This window comes from Anomaloglossus baeobatrachus, chromosome 9 (assembly GCF_048569485.1).
Source record: "Anomaloglossus baeobatrachus isolate aAnoBae1 chromosome 9, aAnoBae1.hap1, whole genome shotgun sequence".
NCBI classification, from domain to species: domain Eukaryota; kingdom Metazoa; phylum Chordata; class Amphibia; order Anura; family Aromobatidae; genus Anomaloglossus; species Anomaloglossus baeobatrachus.
In genome coordinates this window covers 117,572,417-117,592,100 of record NC_134361.1, presented here as the reverse complement: position 1 = coordinate 117,592,100, position 19,684 = coordinate 117,572,417, and positions in this window count along the sequence as shown.

The window sequence follows — 19,684 nt, the reverse complement described above, 5'->3', positions numbered from 1 at the left end:
GCTGTGTCAAGATGTGAAGTTTGTCTCGGCCCGTCAGTCATGTGCCCGCAACAAGAGCCCCGTGAAGCTTCCTGCTGGAAGACTACTACCTCTAACTGTGTAACTATAACTTTTTTGGGATGTGCGATCCATGTCTTTCTCTTCATAGTGTGTTCTACCTCGAACTGTGCCAAGGTCTTCTGGTTGCTCTGTCATCTGGGTAGTAGTGGACAGGTTCTCTAAGATGGCTCATTTCAGTCCACTGTCATGGTTTGCCTTCTGCCCCAGTGCTCGCTGAGCACTTCATCCAACATATTTTCCACCTGAACAGCATACCTCTCCCCATTGTGTCAGACAGAGGCATGCAGTCCACATCTTGGTTCTGGAGGGTCACCTGTAAGCTGCTGGATGTCACCTTGGACTTCTCGTCAGCTTACCCTCTACAGTCCAACGGCCAAGTGGAGCAAGTAAACCAGATCCTACAGAGGCGTGCAGTTCACATCTCGGTTCTAAAGGGTCACCAGTAAGCTGCTGGATGTCACCTTGGACTTCTCGTCAGCTTACCGTCCGCAGTGCAATGGCCAAGTGGAACAAGTAAACTAGATCCTGAGGAATTTCTTGTGGCACTTTGTCAACAAGCTTCACAGTTCTCATAAAATAATCATATGAGTCAGACTAAAGGCTACTTTACACACTGCGATATCGCTCACGATATCGCTAGTGTGGGTACCCGCCCCCATCTGTTGCGCGACACGGGCAAATCGCTGCCCGTGCCGCACAACATCACCCAGAGCCGTCACACATACTTACCTGTCCGGCGACGTCGCTGTGACCGGCGAACCGCCTCCTTTCTAAGGGGGCGGTCCGTGCGGCGTCACAGCGACGTCACTGAAGCGTCACTGAACCGCCGCCCAATAGCAGCGGAGGGGCGGAGCTGAGCGGGACGTAACATCCCGCCCACCTCCTTCCTTCTGCATAGCAGCCGGGAGGCAGGTAAGGAGAGCTTCCTCGTTCCTGCGGCGTCACACGCAGCGATGTGTGCTGCCGCAGGAACGAGGAACAACTTCGTTACCGCTGCAGTAACGATTTTTAAGAATGGACCCCCATGTCGCCGATTAGCGATTTTGCACGTTTTTGCAACGATGCAAAATCGCTTATCAGTGTCACATGCAACGGCATCGCTAATGCGGCCGGATGTGCGTCACAAATTCCGTGACCCCAACGACTCCGCATTAGCGATGTCGCAGCGTGTAAAGCCCCCTTTACTCTCCATTCCTTATAGTGTAAGGACAGCAGCCTAAAATCCCGTTCCCTGTGGCTATCTCCTCTGGCAACCCTGCGGCCGATGCTCTTGTGAAGAGTTTCTCCGAGACCTGGGAGGAGACCAAGTCCTCCCTGGAGCAGTCCTCCATCCGAATGAAGAGGCATGCAGATACAAGATGACTGGTACCTCCCTTGTTCCGGCCTGGAGACAAGGTATAACTGAAAACAAGGATAGAACGCACCCCTAGAATACTAGAAAAATAATTAAATATTGGGTGCTCCCCTGTGCAGTGAAACAAGAGAGACTGTGAAGGCAGAAAGGCACTGCACATGGAATAGAGGGCACACCTGATCAATACAATAATAACAAAACCCTTTATTCAGTATCAAAATTCATTAAAAACAAATAAAAAGTGACAAAAAAGACACCCACAAGTGCAAGAAACCCCATAATAATGCACACAGAGAATTAGAAATCAACATAATCAGACAAGGTATGGCTCTCTTCTAAATACATCCATGTCAAGATGCCGTTCTACAAGCTGGGACCATGATTTATTGGTCGCTTCAATGTACTCCAGGAGATCAATGTCATGTCTTGCAAGCTGAAGCTTCCGGCCTTCTTGTGTATCCACAAGTTGTTCCATGTGTTTCTTCTCAAACTGTTGTCCTGAGCCACTACTTAAGGAATCCTGGTACCTTGCCTAAACTGGTCAGTGCTTAAGACGTCTTTGAGGTAAAATCCTTCTTTGCCATAAGAAGGGTACAAGCTAAAACCCTCTTCTTGGTAGACTGGAAGGGTTTTGGTCCTGAAGAGTGATGACTAATGCCACTCTTCTCCTTAAAATTCCGGATAACAGGGCGTAACAGAGGAGTACTGTAACGCCGTTACCAGTGTTCCTGAACTGTCCTGCCCCCATCCCCTGGCAAAAATGCTGGTTTGATTACCCTCCCTGCCGCTCAGCAGTGTTTTCTGTTCCTGCCGCCGGCTCCCAAGGCCTGTGCTTGCATACAACAGAGGTCTCCTGGAAGTGCACTTGTGGCGTGCATGAGCACCTATTCTTAAAGGGCCAGAGTGCCCATACCCGAAAGTGCCTCTCAGCCTATCACTAAGAGGCACTAGGTATTTAAGGCATCCACTCCCTATGGGAGGTGTCTGGGCAATGTGGTCTAACCTTAAAGATGTGTTGCTAGTTGTTCAGGTCCCTTACCCGTGTGCTGCCCCTGTGTTACTTATACTTGTCTGTTTCGTAGTACCTTCCGTACCCACTGCTGCTTCCACAGCATCATGCTGTATGTGAGGGAATGTACTGGGGGACATCATACTGTGTCGGGGGGAATGTACTTTGGAGGCATCATACTGTGTGAGGGGGTATGTACTAATGTACTGGGGACATACTACTATGTGTGTGGGGGGGTGTACTGTGGGACATCATAATGTCAGTGGGGGAAATGTGCTGTGGAGGCATCAAATTATGTGTGGCGGAATGTACTGAGGGACATCATACTGTGTGTGGGGAATGTAGTGTTGGGGGCACCATGCTGTGTATGGAGGGAATATACAGTGGAGGTATCATACTGTGAGAGGGGAATGTAAATCATACTGTATGTGGGGAGGATGTACTGTGGGGGCATCATATTTTATGTGAGGAGACATATCGTGGGGGTATCATACTTTGTGTGAGGGAACATACTGGGAGGAATCATACTGTTGGGGGGAAATGTACATCATACTGTGTGTGGGGAAAACGTACTGTGGAGGCATCATACTGTGTGTGGGAGAAATCTACTGTTGAATCATAATTTGAGTGGGGAAATGTACTGTGGGGGGCATCATAAAGTATGGGGGAATGTACTGTGGGGGGTATTATACTGTATGTGGGGGAAATATACTGTGGGGGCATCATAATGTGTGAGGGAATGTACTGGGGGAGATCATACTGTGTGTGGGGAATGTACTGTGGGGGACATCATGCTGTGTGTGGGGAACTATACTGGAGGACATCATACTGTGTGTGGAGAGAAAATATAATAAGGAGTCATCAAACTATGTGTGGGGGAATGTACTGGCGGATATCATACTGTGTGTGAGAAGGTAGTAATGTGGGGGTCATCATACTTTATCTGGGGGGGACATATTGTGGGGGCATCATACTCTGTGTGTGTGGGGAATGAACTTTGGGGGCATCATACTGTTTGTGGGGGAATGTACTGTGTGGGCATCATATGGTGTGTGAGGGGTGTACTGTGGGGGCATCATACTGTTTGTGGGGGAATGTACTGTGGGGGCATCATACGGTGTATGAGGGGTGTACTGTGGGGGCATCATACTGTGTGTGAGGGGTGTACTATGGGGGCATCATACTGTGTGTGGGGGAATGTACTGTGAGGGCATCATACTGTGTGTGAGTAGTGTACTGTGGGGGCATCATACTGTGTCTGAGGAGTGTACTGTGGGGACATCATACTGTGTGTGAGGGGTGTACTGTGGGGGCATCATACTGTGTGTGATGGGTGTACTGTGGGGGCATCATACTGTGCAAGAGGGGTGTACTGTGGGGGCATCATACTGTGTGTGAGGGGTGTACTATGGGGGCATCATACTGTGTATGAGGGGTGTACTGTGGGGCATCATACTGTGTGTGAGGGGTGTACTGTGGGGGCATGATACTGTGTGTGAGGGGTGTACTATGGGGGCATCATACTGTGTATGAGGGATGGACTGTGGGAGCATCATACTGTGTGTGGGGGGAATGAACTGTGGGGGCATCATATTGTGAGTGAGGGGTGCACTGTGGGGGCATCATACTGTGTGTGGAGGGAATGAACTGTGGGAGCATCATACTGTGTGTGGGGGGAATGAACTGTGGGGGCATCATATTGTGTGTGAGGAGTGTACTGTGAGGGCATCATACTGTGTGTGAGGAGTGTACTGTGAGGGCATCATACTGTGTGTGAGGGGTGCACTGTGGGGGCATCATACTGTGTGTGGAGGGAATGAACTATGGGGGCATCATATTGTGTGTGAGGAGTGTACTGTGAGGGCATCATACTGTGTGTGAGGGGTGCACTGCGGGGCATCCTACTGTGTGTGAGGAGTGTACTGTGGGGGCATCATACTGTGTGTGAGGGGTGTACTATGGGGGCATCATACTGTGTATGAGGGGTGTACTGTGGGGCATCATACTGTGTGTGAGGGGTGTACTGTGGGGGCATGATACTGTGTGTGAGGGGTGTACTATGGGGGCATCATACTGTGTATGAGGGATGTACTGTGGGAGCATCATACTGTGTGTGGGGGGAATAAACTGTGGGGGCATCATATTGTGTGTGAGGAGTGTACTGTGAGGGCATCATACTGTGTGTGAGGGGTGCACTGTGGTGGCATCATACTGTGTGTGGAGGGAATGAACTGTGGGAGCATCATACTGTGTGTGGGGGGAATGAACTGTGGGGGCATCATATTGTGTGTGAGGAGTGTACTGTGAGGGCATCATGCTGTGTGTGAGGGGTGCACTGTGGGGGCATCATACTGTGTTTGGAGGGAATGAACTGTGGGAGCATCATACTGTGTGTGGGGGGAATGAACTGTGGGGGCATCATATTGTGTGTGAGGAGTGTACTGTGAGGGCATCATACTGTGTGTGAGGGGTGCACTGTGGGGGCATCATACTGTGTGTGGAGGGAATGAAGTATGGGGGCATCATATTGTGTGTGAGGAGTGTAATGTGAGGGCATCATACTGTGTGTGAGGGGTGCACTGCGGGGCATCCTAATGTGTGTGAGGAGTGTACTGTGGAGGCATCATACTGTGTGTGAGGGGTATACTGTGGGGGCATCATACTGTGTGTGAGGGGTGTACTGTGGGGGCATCATACTGTGTGTGAGGGGTGTACTATGGGGGCATCATACTGTGTGTGAGGGGTGTACTGTGGGGGCATCATACAGTGTGTGAGGGGTGTACTATGGGGGCATCATACTGTGTGTGAGGAGTGTATTGTGGGAGCATCATACTGTGTGTGAGGGGAATGAACTGTGGGGGCTTCATATTGTGTGTGAGGAGTGTACTGTGGGGGCATCATACTGTGTGTGTGGGAATTAATTGGGGGACATCATACTGTGTGTGTGGGGGGAATGAACTGGGGGGCATTATACTGTGTCGGAGCATCATACGGGGTGTGGGTGTACTGGGGGCAGGGGGCATCATATGGTGTGTGGTGAGGGGGTGTACTGGGGGCAGGGGCATCCTTATTGTGTGTAGGGTGGGGGTGTACTGGGGGCAGCGGGCATCATACTGTGTGTAGGGTGGGGGCAGGGCCGGACTGGGACTAAAATTCAGCCCTGGCATTTGGGGTGCACAGGCCACTTTTCGTGTGGTGAATGTGTAATATCTTTGTGCACTTGTAGGTTGTGTAACACGACCATATAACATGTAGTCACAGCTGCGTCTAGTATTACAGCTCAGGCCTATTTATTGCTCTTAGTTGCAGGACCTGGTGAAGCCGCTATTTTCCCTACAGAGCTGGGTCTCGTAGATATTGAAGAGGATGCTACTCTCCACATAATGCTTCGTCGTCGTCACATAGCTGATGGGCAGGGATACAAAATCAGATCCCCCTGAACTAATATTGATGACCTATTCTACAGATAGGTGATCAGGAAGCTGTTGTCACTGTTGATAATTTTGGACACATACCACATAGGGAAGGTGCAATGCCATTTTTTGGGGGCAGATTCCAGGTTTCTAAAACCACCAAGTGATTAAAAGAAGTGACCGCTCCATTCTTCTGGTGTTTTCCACTCGAAAAACGCTCTGTATTTTACAATGCAGATCAATGGGAAGGCTCAGAAGATGCCGGAATCTACAACTACCAGCTTGTCCTTAACAATGATGAGGAGATGCTGGGAGTTGTTGTTTTCAGACTCCGGACCATACAGGAACCACTATACTGATAAGACGCAGGCAATATCACAAATAATCATCTACATCCAGGTACCTTTATAGCTGACATTTTCTGAGTCATTCCCATCCCCTTTGTCTCCGTGCAGTACAGACGCCATGATGAGGTTTCGTGCCCACCGCTTGTCTCTGAAGACCTCTCTTTATTCTTCAGCAGCACTTCCCCACACAGCCCCTTTAAAAATAAAAGTATCATTTTACTGCCCCATAAATATAAATATCTCCCATGCTGTGCCACTGAATAAATAATTGCTGTGCTTCCTTCACAAAATATCCCTCCCCACACTGCCCTTATCCAAAATACCTCCCACATTGCCTCTCTCCTTAATATACGCCCACGCTGCCTCTTTCCATAATGTCCCCATACACAGCTTCTCTCCATAATGTCCCCTCCACACTGCTCTCTTTCTAATATACCCCCACACTGCCTCTCTCCATAATATACCCCCCATATTGCCCCTTTATTTTTATTAATTTATTTATTTATATATTCCCCCTAAACTGCTCTTTTGTAATCCCCCCCACACACACACAATACAATGCACTCCCATTACACACACACACAATACAATACAATGCACCCCCATTACCCCAATACACACACACACACACACAATACAATGCACCCTCTATTACCCCTCCCCCACACACACAATACAATGCACCCCCTCTCACCCCCTACACACACACACATACAATGCACCCCCATTACCCCCTCCCCACACACACACAATACGATGCACCCCTCATTACCCCTCCCCCCACACACAATACAATGCACCCTCCATTACCCACTCCCCAGACATAATAAAATGCACCCCCTACACACACAAATTACACTACCCCATCACTACACACTCCTGCCTCCCCCCCCTCCCTTGGAATACAGTACTCCCCGTCTGCCTGTCATGAAGCCGTGTTCCTTCACAAATGTTCCCCATTACATAGTTACATAGTTACTTAGGTTGAAAAAAGACCTAGGTCCATCTAGTTCAACCTTCCTCCAGCAATTATACATTTAGTCACTAAGTCATTTATAACCAACAATGTTTTGTGTACTGAGGAAATCATCCAGCCCTTTTTTAAAAGCTGTTATAGTATCAGCCATTACTACCTCTTGTGGTAGGGCATTCCACAGTCTGACTGCTCTAACTGTAAAGAACCCTTTCCTATTTAGCTGTCGGAATCGCTTTTCTTCCACTCGCAGTGAGTGCCCCCTGGTCCTTAGTATTGTCTTTGGAAGAAATAAGTCATGTGCCAGTCCTTTATATCGACCACACATGTATTTATACATATAAATGAGATCTCCTCTGAGACGTCTTTTTTCTAAGCTAAACATATCTAACTTTTTCAACCTGTCATCATATGGGAGGCCTTCCATTCCTTGTAGTAGTCTAGTCGCCCTCCTTTGAACTGACTCTAACTTCTGAATGTCCTTTTTAAAATGTGGAGCCCAAAACTGGATCCCATATTCCAGATGTGGCCTTACAAGTGATTTATAGAGGGGTAACAATACGTTGGGATCACGGGATCTAATCTCTCTTTTTATACACCCTAGAATCTTGTTTGCTTTTGCAGCTGCTGCTTGACATTGAGTGCTGCTGCTCAGCTTATTTGTAATGAGAATACCCAAGTCCTTCTCCTGTTCTGTAGTCCCGAGTTTACTTCCATTTAATGTATATGCAGCTATAGGATTACTCCGTCCTAGGTGCATTACTTTACATTTATCAACATTAAATCTCATTTGCCAAGTATCTTCCCATTCTGACATCTTATCCAGATCTTTTTGTAATATTGTACTATCAAGGTCAGTTTTTAATATCCTACATAGTTTGGTGTCATCAGCAAAGACTGACACTTTACTCTCAATCTCATCCACAAGGTCATTAATAAAGAGATTAAACAGAATCGGTCCTAGCACAGATCCCTGCGGCACCCCACTGCTGACTGCAGCCCATTTAGAGAATGTACCATTTATGACTACTCTTTGTTTCCTATCTTTTAGCCAATTCCTTACCCAGTTGCATATAGTTTCTCCTAGTCCTTGCTTCTGGAGCTTTAGTATAAGCCTATTATGTGGTACAGTATCAAATGCCTTTGTAAAGTCCAAATAAATCACATCAGCTGCATTACCAATATCCAGGTTTGCACTTCCCCCCTCATAGAACCCCAACAGGTTGGTTAGACAAGACTTATCTTTCATGAATCCATGCTGTCTGTCATTATATTATTTTCTGCAATATATTTTTGCATGTCATCCCTTAAAATGCCCTCAAAAACTTTGCATACTACTGATGTCAGGCTTACTGGATGGTAGTTGCCTGGATCTACCCTCTTACCTTTCTTGTGTCCTCAGCCCCTCCCCACTCATCCGCATTAATTAACCCCTTCACGACCATGGACGGAAAGATCCGTCATGGTGCCCTGGGCCTTAACGACCAAGGACGGATCTTTCTGTCATGGCGTAATCGCGGCACCGGAGCCTCCGGTGACTGCGAAAAGTTAGCATAAACCGCAGATTCGGGGAGGAGGGGACCTGTACCTGACCTCAGGAGGGGTGGTGCCTCCTCCCCGGACCTACGGAGGCTGTGATTGGCTGACGAACGCCGCTCAACCAATCACAGCCACTGTAATGTTCCAGCCACTTAAAGTGACTGAAACATTGAAATCCAGCCCTGGCCAGTGCAGCTGTAGCACTGGCCATTGGCTGGAGCTGGGTGACCTCACTGGATCACCCTCCCCCAGCTCCAGTAGCTCTGATTGGAGAGATCGGCCTTGTGACCGCTGTCTCCAATCACAGTGGACCTGTTGCCGGTGACCGCCCCATCAGCTTCACTTCCCGTTCCCTGCAGCACGCCAGCACAGTGAGTGTACACAGTGCAATGGCAGGGCGACAAGCTCTGGTCCCATGCTGTTATGTGACCGGAGCATGGGACCCGGAAGTTGCCGCGCTGCCATTGCACTGTATGAAACCGGCCTCCCGATCTGCCGCCGCCGCTGCCCTCCGTGATCTGCACCCCCACCCCTCATATCTGCTGCCCGCACCCTCACCCCCACACCTCCCGATCCGCCGCTGCCCTCCGCGATCTGCCACCTGCACCCCCACACCTCCCGATCCGCCGCTGCCCTCCGCGATCTGCCACCCGATCTGCTGCCCGCACCCCCCACCCCCACACCTCCCAATCCGCCGCTGCCCTCCGCGATCTGCCACCCGATCTGCTGCCCGCACCCCCACCCCCACACCTCCCGATCCGCCGCTGCCCTCCGCGATCTGCCACCCGATCTGCTGCCCGCACCCTCACCCCCACACCTCCCGATCCGCCGCCGCCGCCCTCCATCTGCCACAGTGCCACCGGTCCCCCCCGATCTGCTGCCCGGCCCCTTTCCCTCGTGATCGGCTGCTCGTCCCCTCACCTCCGTGATGTGCTGCCAGCCCCCTCCACTCGAGATCGGCTGCCCGCTTCCTCCTCCGTTATGTGCTGCCCGGCCCCGCCCCCTCTCCGTTATGTGCTGCCCGGCCCCGCCTCCTCTCCTCCGTTATGTGCTGCCCGGCCCCGCCCCCTCTCCTCCGTTATGTGCTGCCCGGCACCGCCCCCTCTCCTCCGTTATGTGCTGCCCGGCACCGCCCCCTCTCCTCCGTTATGTGCTGGCGCCCCCTCTCCGTTATGTGCTGCCCGACCCCTCCCCTCCGTTATATGCTGCGCGCCCCCTCTCCTCCATTATGTGCTGCCCGCTCCCCCCCACCTCTCACCCCCGTGATCAGCTACTCACCCCCTCCCCTGTCACCCCCGTGATGTGTGCTCCCTCCCCTGTCACCCCCGTGATGTGCGCTCCCTCCCCTGTCACCCCCGTGATGTGCGCTCCCTCCCCTGTCACCCCCGTGATGTGCGCTCCCTCCCCTGTCACCCCCGTTATGTGCGCTCCCTCCCCTGTCACCCCCGTGATGTGCGCTCTCTCCCCTGTCACCACCTTGATGTGGGCTCCCTCCCCTGTCACCCCCGTGATGTGCGCTCCCTCCCCTGTCACCCCTGTGATTTGCGCTCCCTCACCTATCACCCCCGTGATGTGTGCTCCCTCCCCTGTCACCCCCGTGATCTGTGCTCCCTCCCCTGTCACCCCGGTGATGTGTGCTCCCTCCCCTGTCACCCCCGTGATGTGTGCTCCCTCCCCTGTCACCGCCGTGATCTGTGCTCCCTCACCTGTCACCCCGTGATCTGTGCTCCCTCCCCTGTCACCCCCGTGATGTGCGCTCCCTCACCTGTCACCCCCGTGATGTGCGCTCCCTCACCTGTCACCCCCGTGATGTGCCCTCCTCACCTGTCACCCCCGTGATGTGTGCTCCCTCACCTGTCACCCCCGTGATGTGCGCTCCCTCACCTGTCACCCCCGTGATGTGCGCTCCCTCCCCTGTCACCCCCGTGATGTGCGCTCCCTCCCCTGTCACCCCCGTGATCTGTGCTCCCTCACCTGTCACCCCCGTGATCTGCTGTCCGCTCTCCCTCACCTCTCACCCCCGTGATCTGTGCTCTGCTCACCTGTCTCCTCCGTGATCTGCGCTGCGCTCCCTCCCCCACCTCTCACCCTCCCCGATCTGCTGCCTCCTTCATCTCCTGTGATCCAGCTGCCTAGATCCATCCTGTAGGGTAACTATCCCCAATCTCACCTCCCACTCCCCTTCCCACCCTTCCCCCCCTCCCCCATCCTCTGACGCTCCTGCATCCACTGCGCCCTCTCCCATCCGCCCCCACCCTATCCCAGCCGCCGTCTCAAAATCACAGATGCTCCCTTTATATGCCGCTGCCCCCCATCTGCCGCCGCCCCATCTGCCCCCCCCCCCCCATCTGCCGCTGTTTTTTTTTTCTATGCCATGGGGGTCTAGTTTCCAAAATGGGGTCACATGTGGGCGAGCTCCACTGTTTCGGCACCTCAGGGGGTCTCCAAACACAACATGGAATACGCTAATTATCCCAGACAATTTTGCGTTTGAAACGTCAAATGACGCTCCTTGCCTTCCGAGCCCTGCTGTGCGCCCAAACATTTTATTTCCACCACATATGAGGTGTCTGTGTACTCAAGAGAAATTGCACAATACATTTTATGGTGCAATTTTTCCTGATACCCTTGTGAAAAAAAAGCTACCTGGTTGAAGTAACAATTTTGTGGTAAAAACATTTTTTTTTATTTTCACGGCTCAACTCTATTAACATTTGTGAAGCCCCCAGAGGTTCAAAGTGCTCAATAAACATCTAGATAAATTCCATGAGGGGTCTAGTTTCCAAAGTGGGGTCACATGTGGGGGAGCTCCTCTGTTTCGGCACCTCAGGGGGTCTCCAAACGCAACATGGAATACGCTAATTATCCCAGACAATTTTGCGTTTGAAACGTCAAATGACGCTCCTTGCCTTCCGAGCCCTGCTGTGCGCCCAAACATTTTATTTCCACCACATATGAGGTGTCTGTGTACTCAGGAGAAATTGCACAATACATTTTATGGTGCAATTTTTCCTGATACCCTTGTGAAAAAAAAGCTACCTGGTTGAAGTAACAATTTTGTGGTAAAAAAAATGTTTTTTATTTTCACGGCTCAACTCTATTAACTTTTGTGAAGCCCCCAGAAGCTCAAAGTGCTCAATAAACATCTAGATAAATTCCATGAGGGGTCTAGTTTCCAAAATGGGGTCACATGTGGGGGAGCTCCACTGTTTCGGCACCTCAGGGGCTCTCCAAACGCAACATGGTGCGGCTAACGATTCCAGCTAATTTTCTGTTCAAAAAAGTCAAATGGCGCTCCTTCCCTTCCTGCCGTGCGCCCAAACAGTGGTTTTTCGCCACATATGAGGTATCTGCTTGCTCAGTAGAAATTGCCCAACAAATTTTGGGGGTTCATTTAATCCTGCTACCCTTGTGAATATGCAATATTTGAGGCTAAATTAACATTTTCGTTGCAAAAAGTAAAATGTTCATTTTTTCCTTCCACATTGCTTTAGTTACTGTGAAGCACCTGAAGGGTTAATAATCTTCTTGAATGTGGTTTTGAGTAGCCTGAGGGATGCCGTTTTTGGAATGGTGTCACTTTTGGGTGTTTTGTGTCATGTAGACCTTTCAAAATCGCTTCAAATGTGATGTGGTCCCTAAAAAAAGTGGCTTTGTAAATTTTGTTGTAAAAATGAGAAATTGCTCATAAACTTTGAACCCCTATAACTTTTTTTTTTTTCCCAAAATTGTTCTGATGTAAAGTAGACATGTGGGAAATGTTATTTATTAATTATTTTGTGTCATATGTCTTGTTGGTTTTAGAGCATAAAAATTCAAAGTTTGAAAATTACAAAATTTTCGCGAAATTTCCGTTTTTTTCACAAAGAAACGCAAAAAATATCGGCCTAAATTTACCACTAACATGAAGCCCAATATGTCACGAAAAAACAATCTCAGAATCACCGGGATCCGCTGAAGCGTTCCAGAGTTATAACCTCATAAAGTGACACTGGTCAGAATTGCAAAAAATGGCCTGGTCTTTAGGGTCAAAATAGGCTTGGGGCTGAAGGGGTTAAACCTGTCTCTTCGGCTCCTCCATGGAGCGCTTACCGCTTCCTGATGTCCCCAGTGTGGCGCCCGCAGAACTGTGATGTCAGCAAGATGCTGATCTCATGACGATGCTGCATGTCGGGGGCGGGGCCCAGTCCCGGCACACTGTTCAAATGTATTTATGTCTGAAAGACGCAAATACATTTGAATAGGAAGGAGGAAGCTGCGGTCACTGGTACTGCCACCGCCGCGCTCCTCAGCAGTGTGTGCATGCCGGGCACACTATCACACAGCAGGGTCGGAACAGCGCAGTGCTGCCTCCTGGTCAGGGGCGTAACGACTGCGGTCGCAGAGGTCGCCACTGCAACCGGGCCCGCAGGGTTATAGGGGCCTGGCAGCCGCTCTGCTGAGCCGGCTGCCGGGCCCCTATGTGTAGTGTCGCTGTGTATTGGCCGACAATGCGACTGTCAGGGGGCCGGCCTGTGAGTCAGAGATACTGAATCCTGAAAGAGATTTGGACACATGATGACTGGTAATAAGAAAAGAGGGGACATGAGGGGGAGGGGGGTGCAGGGTGAGTGGCATATGAGGGCTGCAGACTGTGACAGAAGGATGTGAAGGGGTGCAGAGTGTTTGAGAGGGGTAAGTTGTGGTACAGGCAGGGTGAGATGTGTGGGCAGGGTGTGTGAGATATGGGGGTGTAGTGTGTGAGATATGGGGGTGCAGGCTGTATGGGGAGCAGGGTGTGTGAGATATGGGGATGCAGGTTGTATGGGGAGCAGGGTGTGTGAGATATGGGGGTGCAGGCTGTATGGGGAGCAGGGTGTGTGAGATATGGGGATGCAGGTTGTATGGGGAGCAAGGTGTGTGAAATATGGGGGTGTAGTGTGTGTGATATGGGGTTGCAGGCTGTATGGGGAGCAGGGGGTGTGACATATGGGGGTGTAGGGGGTGTAGTGTATGTGATCTGGGGGGTGCAGGCTGTATGCGGAGCAGGGTGTGTGAGATATGGGGGTGTAGTGTATGTGATATGGGGGTGCAGGCTGTATGGGGAGCAGGGTGTGTGACATATGGGGGCAGGGGCGTAACTACCGCGGTTGCAGGGGTCAGAAGGAGAAGAGAGGTACTTGTTTTTTTTAATTTTGCTGGCTGCATGATACATGGAGATCTATGCGACTGCATAATAAACATGAAGGACACCTAATACATGAACTAGGGGTGCATTATACCTGGAGGAGTATGGGGCTGCATAATACAATATGATTAGTGATGAGCGAGCATGCTTGTAACTACTCGGTACTCGCACGAGTATCGCTGTACTCGGGCTGCTCGGCGGGGACCGAGTAATCTCGCGATACTCGTGCTGTACTCGTGGTCTTCATTTCTGCATGTTGGCGCTCTTTTGAGAGCCAGCCCTCATGCAGGGATTGGCTGGCAGACCACTGCAATGCCACAGCCCTGTTAGTTGTGGAATTGCAGTGATTGGCCGGCCTGCACAGCGTGACCGAGCCTTTATACCGGCCGGCGCGCTGTGCTCTGCTCACAACTATCCAGACAGTCAGTGCAGGGAGAGTGTCGCTGATTCAGGGAAAGCTTTGCGGCCCTTTATAGTTAGTTCCGGAGCAGGGCTGCAAACAGTGTGACCAGAAGTCCTTCTCAGGACTATTCTAGTTGTATACAGGCAGGCAGGGTATAGCCAGGTACAGTAGCAGAGTCCTTCTCAGGACTATTGTTGCTATATACAGGCAGGGTATAGCCAGGTCGGAATACAGGCTAGTGACCAGAAGAGTCCTTGTCAGGACTATTGTAGCAGTATACAGGCAGGCAGGCAGGCAGGGTAGTGGTGACCGTATACCAGCCTTCATCATATCTGGGGCTGGTGTACACAGTGTAAAACAGTCCAGATAGTGTCAGACTTCTCAGTAATTGTCGCTCCTAAAAACCAGTTAGGTTCTTATTGCGTCCGTGCTTGCATTTAAAAACAGCACGTGTGTGGCAGTCGGTGGCAGGGTACAGGTGCGCGTTTTGCACAAACTATTATATAACGCACAAGTCTAGTGTATAATACACGTCAGTCAGCAGTGTCTGATAGTGTCAGACTTCTCAGTAATTGTCGCTCCGAAAAACCAGTTAGGTTCTTATTGCGTCCGTGCTTGCATTTAAAAACAGCACGTGTGTGGCAGTCGGTGGCAGGGTACAGGTGCGCGTTTTGCACAAACTATTATATAACGCACAAGTCTAGTGTATAATAATACACGTCAGTCAGCAGTGTCTGATAGTGTCAGACTTCTCAGTAATTGTCGCTCCTAAAAACCAGTTAGGTTCTTATTGCGTCCGTGCTTGCATTTAAAAACAGCACGTGTGTGGCAGTCGGTGGCAGGGTACAGGTGCGCGTTTTGCACAAACTATTATATAACGCACAAGTCTAGTGTATAATACACGTCAGTCAGCAGTGTCTGATAGTGTCAGACTTCTCAGTAATTGTCGCTCCGAAAAACCAGTTAGGTTCTTATTGCGTCCGTGCTTGCATTTAAAAACAGCACGTGTGTGGCAGTCGGTGGCAGGGTACAGGTGCACGTTTTGCACAAACTATTATATAACGCACAAGTCTAGTGTATAATAATACACGTCAGTCAGCAGTGTCTGATAGTGTCAGACTTCTCAGTAATTGTCGCTCCTAAAAACCAGTTAGGTTCTTATTGCGTCCGTGCTTGCATTTAAAAACAGCACGTGTGTGGCAGTCGGTGGCAGGGTACAGGTGCGCGTTTTGCACAAACTATTATATAACGCACAAGTCTAGTGTATAATACACGTCAGTCAGCAGTGTCTGATAGTGTCAGACTTCTCAGTAATTGTCGCTCCTAAAAACCAGTTAGGTTCTTATTGCGTCCGTGGTTGCATTTAAAAACAGCACGTGTGTGGCAGTCGGTGGCAGCGTACAGGTGCGCGTTTTGCACAAACTATTATATAACGCACAAGTCTAGTGTATAATACACGTCAGTCAGCAGTGTCTGATAGTGTCAGACTTCTCAGTAATTGTCGCTCCGAAAAACCAGTTAGGTTCTTATTGCGTCCGTGCTTGCATTTAAAAACAGCACGTGTGTGGCAGTCGGTGGCAGGGTACAGGTGCGCGTTTTGCACAAACTATTATATAACGCACAAGTCTAGTGTATAATAATACACGTCAGTCAGCAGTGTCTGATAGTGTCAGACTTCTCAGTAATTGTCGCTCCTAAAAACCAGTTAGGTTCTTATTGCGTCCGTGCTTGCATTTAAAAACAGCACGTGTGTGGCAGTCGGTGGCAGGGTACAGGTGCGCGTTTTGCACAAACTATTATATAACGCACAAGTCTAGTGTATAATACACGTCAGTCAGCAGTGTCTGATAGTGTCAGACTTCTCAGTAATTGTCGCTCCTAAAAACCAGTTAGGTTCTTATTGCGTCCATGGTTGCATTTAAAAACAGCACGTGTGTGGCAGTCGGTGGCAGGGTACAGGTGCGCGTTTTGCACAAACTATTATATAACGCACAAGTCTAGTGTATAATAATACACGTCAGTCAGCAGTGTCTGATAGTGTCAGACTTCTCAGTAATTGTCGCTCCTAAAAACCAGTTAGGTTCTTATTGCGTCCGTGCTTGCATTTAAAAACAGCACGTGTGTGGCAGTCGGTGGCAGGGTACAGGTGCGCGTTTTGCACAAACTATTATATAACGCACAAGTCTAGTGTATAATACACGTCAGTCAGCAGTGTCTGATAGTGTCAGACTTCTCAGTAATTGTCGCTCCTAAAAACCAGTTAGGTTCTTATTGCGTCCGTGGTTGCATTTAAAAACAGCACGTGTGTGGCAGTCGGTGGCAGCGTACAGGTGCGCGTTTTGCACAAACTATTATATAACGCACAAGTCTAGTGTATAATACACGTCAGTCAGCAGTGTCTGATAGTGTCAGACTTCTCAGTAATTGTCGCTCCTAAAAACCAGTTAGGTTCTTATTGCGTCCGTGGTTGCATTTAAAAACAGCACGTGTGTGGCAGTCGGTGGCAGGGTACAGGTGCGCGTTTTGCACAAACTATTATATAACGCACAAGTCTAGTGTATAATAATACACGTCAGTCAGCAGTGTCTGATAGTGTCAGACTTCTCAGTAATTGTCGCTCCTAAAAACCAGTTAGGTTCTTATTGTGTCCGTGCTTGCATTTAAAAACAGCACGTGTGTGGCAGTCGGTGGCAGGGTACAGGTGCGCGTTTTGCACAAACTATTATATAACGCACAAGTCTAGTGTATAATACACGTCAGTCAGCAGTGTCTGATAGTGTCAGACTTCTCAGTAATTGTCGCTCCTAAAAACCAGTTAGGTTCTTATTGCGTCCGTGGTTGCATTTAAAAACAGCACGTGTGTGGCAGTCGGTGGCAGCGTACAGGTGCGCGTTTTGCACAAACTATTATATAACGCACAAGTCTAGTGTATAATACACGTCAGTCAGCAGTGTCTGATAGTGTCAGACTTCTCAGTAATTGTCGCTCCTAAAAACCAGTTAGGTTCTTATTGCGTCCGTGCTTGCATTTAAAAACAGCATGTGTGTGGCAGTCGGTGGCAGCGTCAGGCTCCATATTGTCCCTGGATACAGACGTGCATGATGGCCTGTAAACATGAAGTGCCCATTGTAAGGAAGTGGGTCTATTGTAGTATAGCCCTTAGGCAGGGCAACCAAAAATTGGGAGGCTCCACATTGTCCCTGGATAGAGATGTGCATGAGGGCCTCAAAACATTGTTCCCATTGCAAAGGAGCGGGTCTCCTGTCGTTGTAATGCCCATTCAGAAAGAATGGGCGAAAAAATTTACCACTGGGGGTATACCTGAAACAACGGCTTAACTATTGTAACGGTCACCATGATGGCGCATGAGGAGAAGGAGGAGCAGTCCAGCGAGTAGCCAAAGTCCAGAAGTGTGTTACCATGGGTGAGTGGAGGTACATGGCAAATTCCCGTTACAAACTTTAAATTCCGCTGTAATTTGCTGTTGGTGTGTGTGGTGAAGTCTGGCCAAATCCAACCCTTGTTCATCTTGATCAGAGTCAGCCTGTCAGCATTTACAGTTGACAGGCGGGTGCGTTTATCTGTAATGATTCCACCTGCGGCACTAAAAACACGCTCTGACAAAACGCTAGCGGCAGGGCAGGCCAGGACTTCCAAGGCGTAGAGAGCCAATTCATGCCACGTGTCCAGCTTGGATACACATTAATTGTAAGGCACAGAGGAATGTCGGAGTACAGTTGTTTGATCTGCAAGGTACTCCTTGAGCATCTGGGCAAACTTAGGATTTCTTGTGGCACTACCCCTCACCTCAGGGGCTGTGGTATGTGAGGGGCTGAGAAAACTGTCCCACATCTTAAAGACTGTTCCCCTACCTCTGGCGGATTGGACTTGTGCCCCTCTCGGCTGTACGCCTTGGTTGTCCACTGATTCCTGACCTATGCCGCTAGCGTTTTGTGAGGGGAATGCTTTGCCTACTTCCGTGACTATGGCCTTCTGGAACTGCTGCATTTTGCCTGACCTCTCCGCCTCGGGAATAAGAGACATAAAGTTCTCCTTTTAGCGTGGGTCTAACAGTGTTACCAACCAGTAATGATTGTCGGCCAAGATGTTCTTAACGCGAGGGTCACGAGACAGGCAGCTTACCATAAAGTCAGCCATGTGTGCCAGACTCTTAACAGCCATCACTTCAGTATCCTGACCAACACGATGACTGAACATGCTGTCCTCCTCCTCCTCCTCCTCATCATCTACCCTGTCCTCTGGCCAGCCACGCTGAACCGAGGATATGACTGCATGTCATATCCTCAATTTGGCCAGAGAGTTGCTCCATGTCTTCATCCTCCTCCTCGTCATAGTCCTCCACTGCACGTTGTGATGAGATGAGGCTGGGCTGTGTGTTATCATCACCCACACCCACTACTGTTTCTTGCTCAAACTCATCGCGCTCCGCCTGCAATGCATCATGGTTGTTTTTTGAGCAGAGACCATTTTAGAAGGCAGAGAAGCGGTATGGTGACGCTAATAATGTCGTCATCGCCGCTCACCATCTTGGTGGAGTCCTCAAAGTTTTGGCGGATGGTGCATAGGTCGGACATCCATCTCCACTCCTCAGGTGTTATGTGTGGAGTTTGACCCATTTCCCGACGGCTTAGGTGATGCAGGTACTCAACAACTGCCCTCTTCTGCTCACATATCCTGACCAACTTGTGCAGAGTTGAATTCCAACGCGTGGGGACATCACACACCAGTCTGTGTGCCGGAAGATGCAAACGGCGTCTTAAGCCGGCAAGGCCGGCTGAAGCAGTAGGTGACTTTCGAAAATGTGCAGACAGGCGGCGAACTTTTACCAGCAGATCAGACAGCTCTGAGTATGACTTTAGAAACCGCTGAACCACGAGGTTGAGCACATGGGCCACGCATGGAACATGTGTCAGCTGGCCTCGCCTCAAAGCCGCCACCAGGTTCCGGCCATTGTCACACACGACCTTTCCTGGCTTTAGGTTCAGAGTTGTGAGCCAGTGATCTGCCTGCTGTTTCAGAGCTGTCCACACCTCTTCTGCATTGTGGGGTTTGTCACCTATGCAGATTAGCTTCAGCACTGCCTGTTGCCGCTTCGCCGAGGCAGTGCTGCAGTGCTTCTGTGTCGCCCTGGACAAGCCAGGGGCCACAGAGCACAACACTTAAACACCCCACACTCCCTGCAGGCATATCATAGTCAAAACACAAAATCCTTGTTGCCTTCCCCAGGGGCTGTTGTCCACACCAGGGTGTGGAGCCAGGCGGTTGGTCTCCACCCACCGAGGAGGAGGGAAAACACAGGCAGTGAGAGTTAAGCTAAGGAAGTGGAAGGAGGAAAGTAGTAGAGAGGGGAAAAGTGACAGCAACGAGCCTGAAGTTGGTCCGGGTGTGTGGCCCGGAC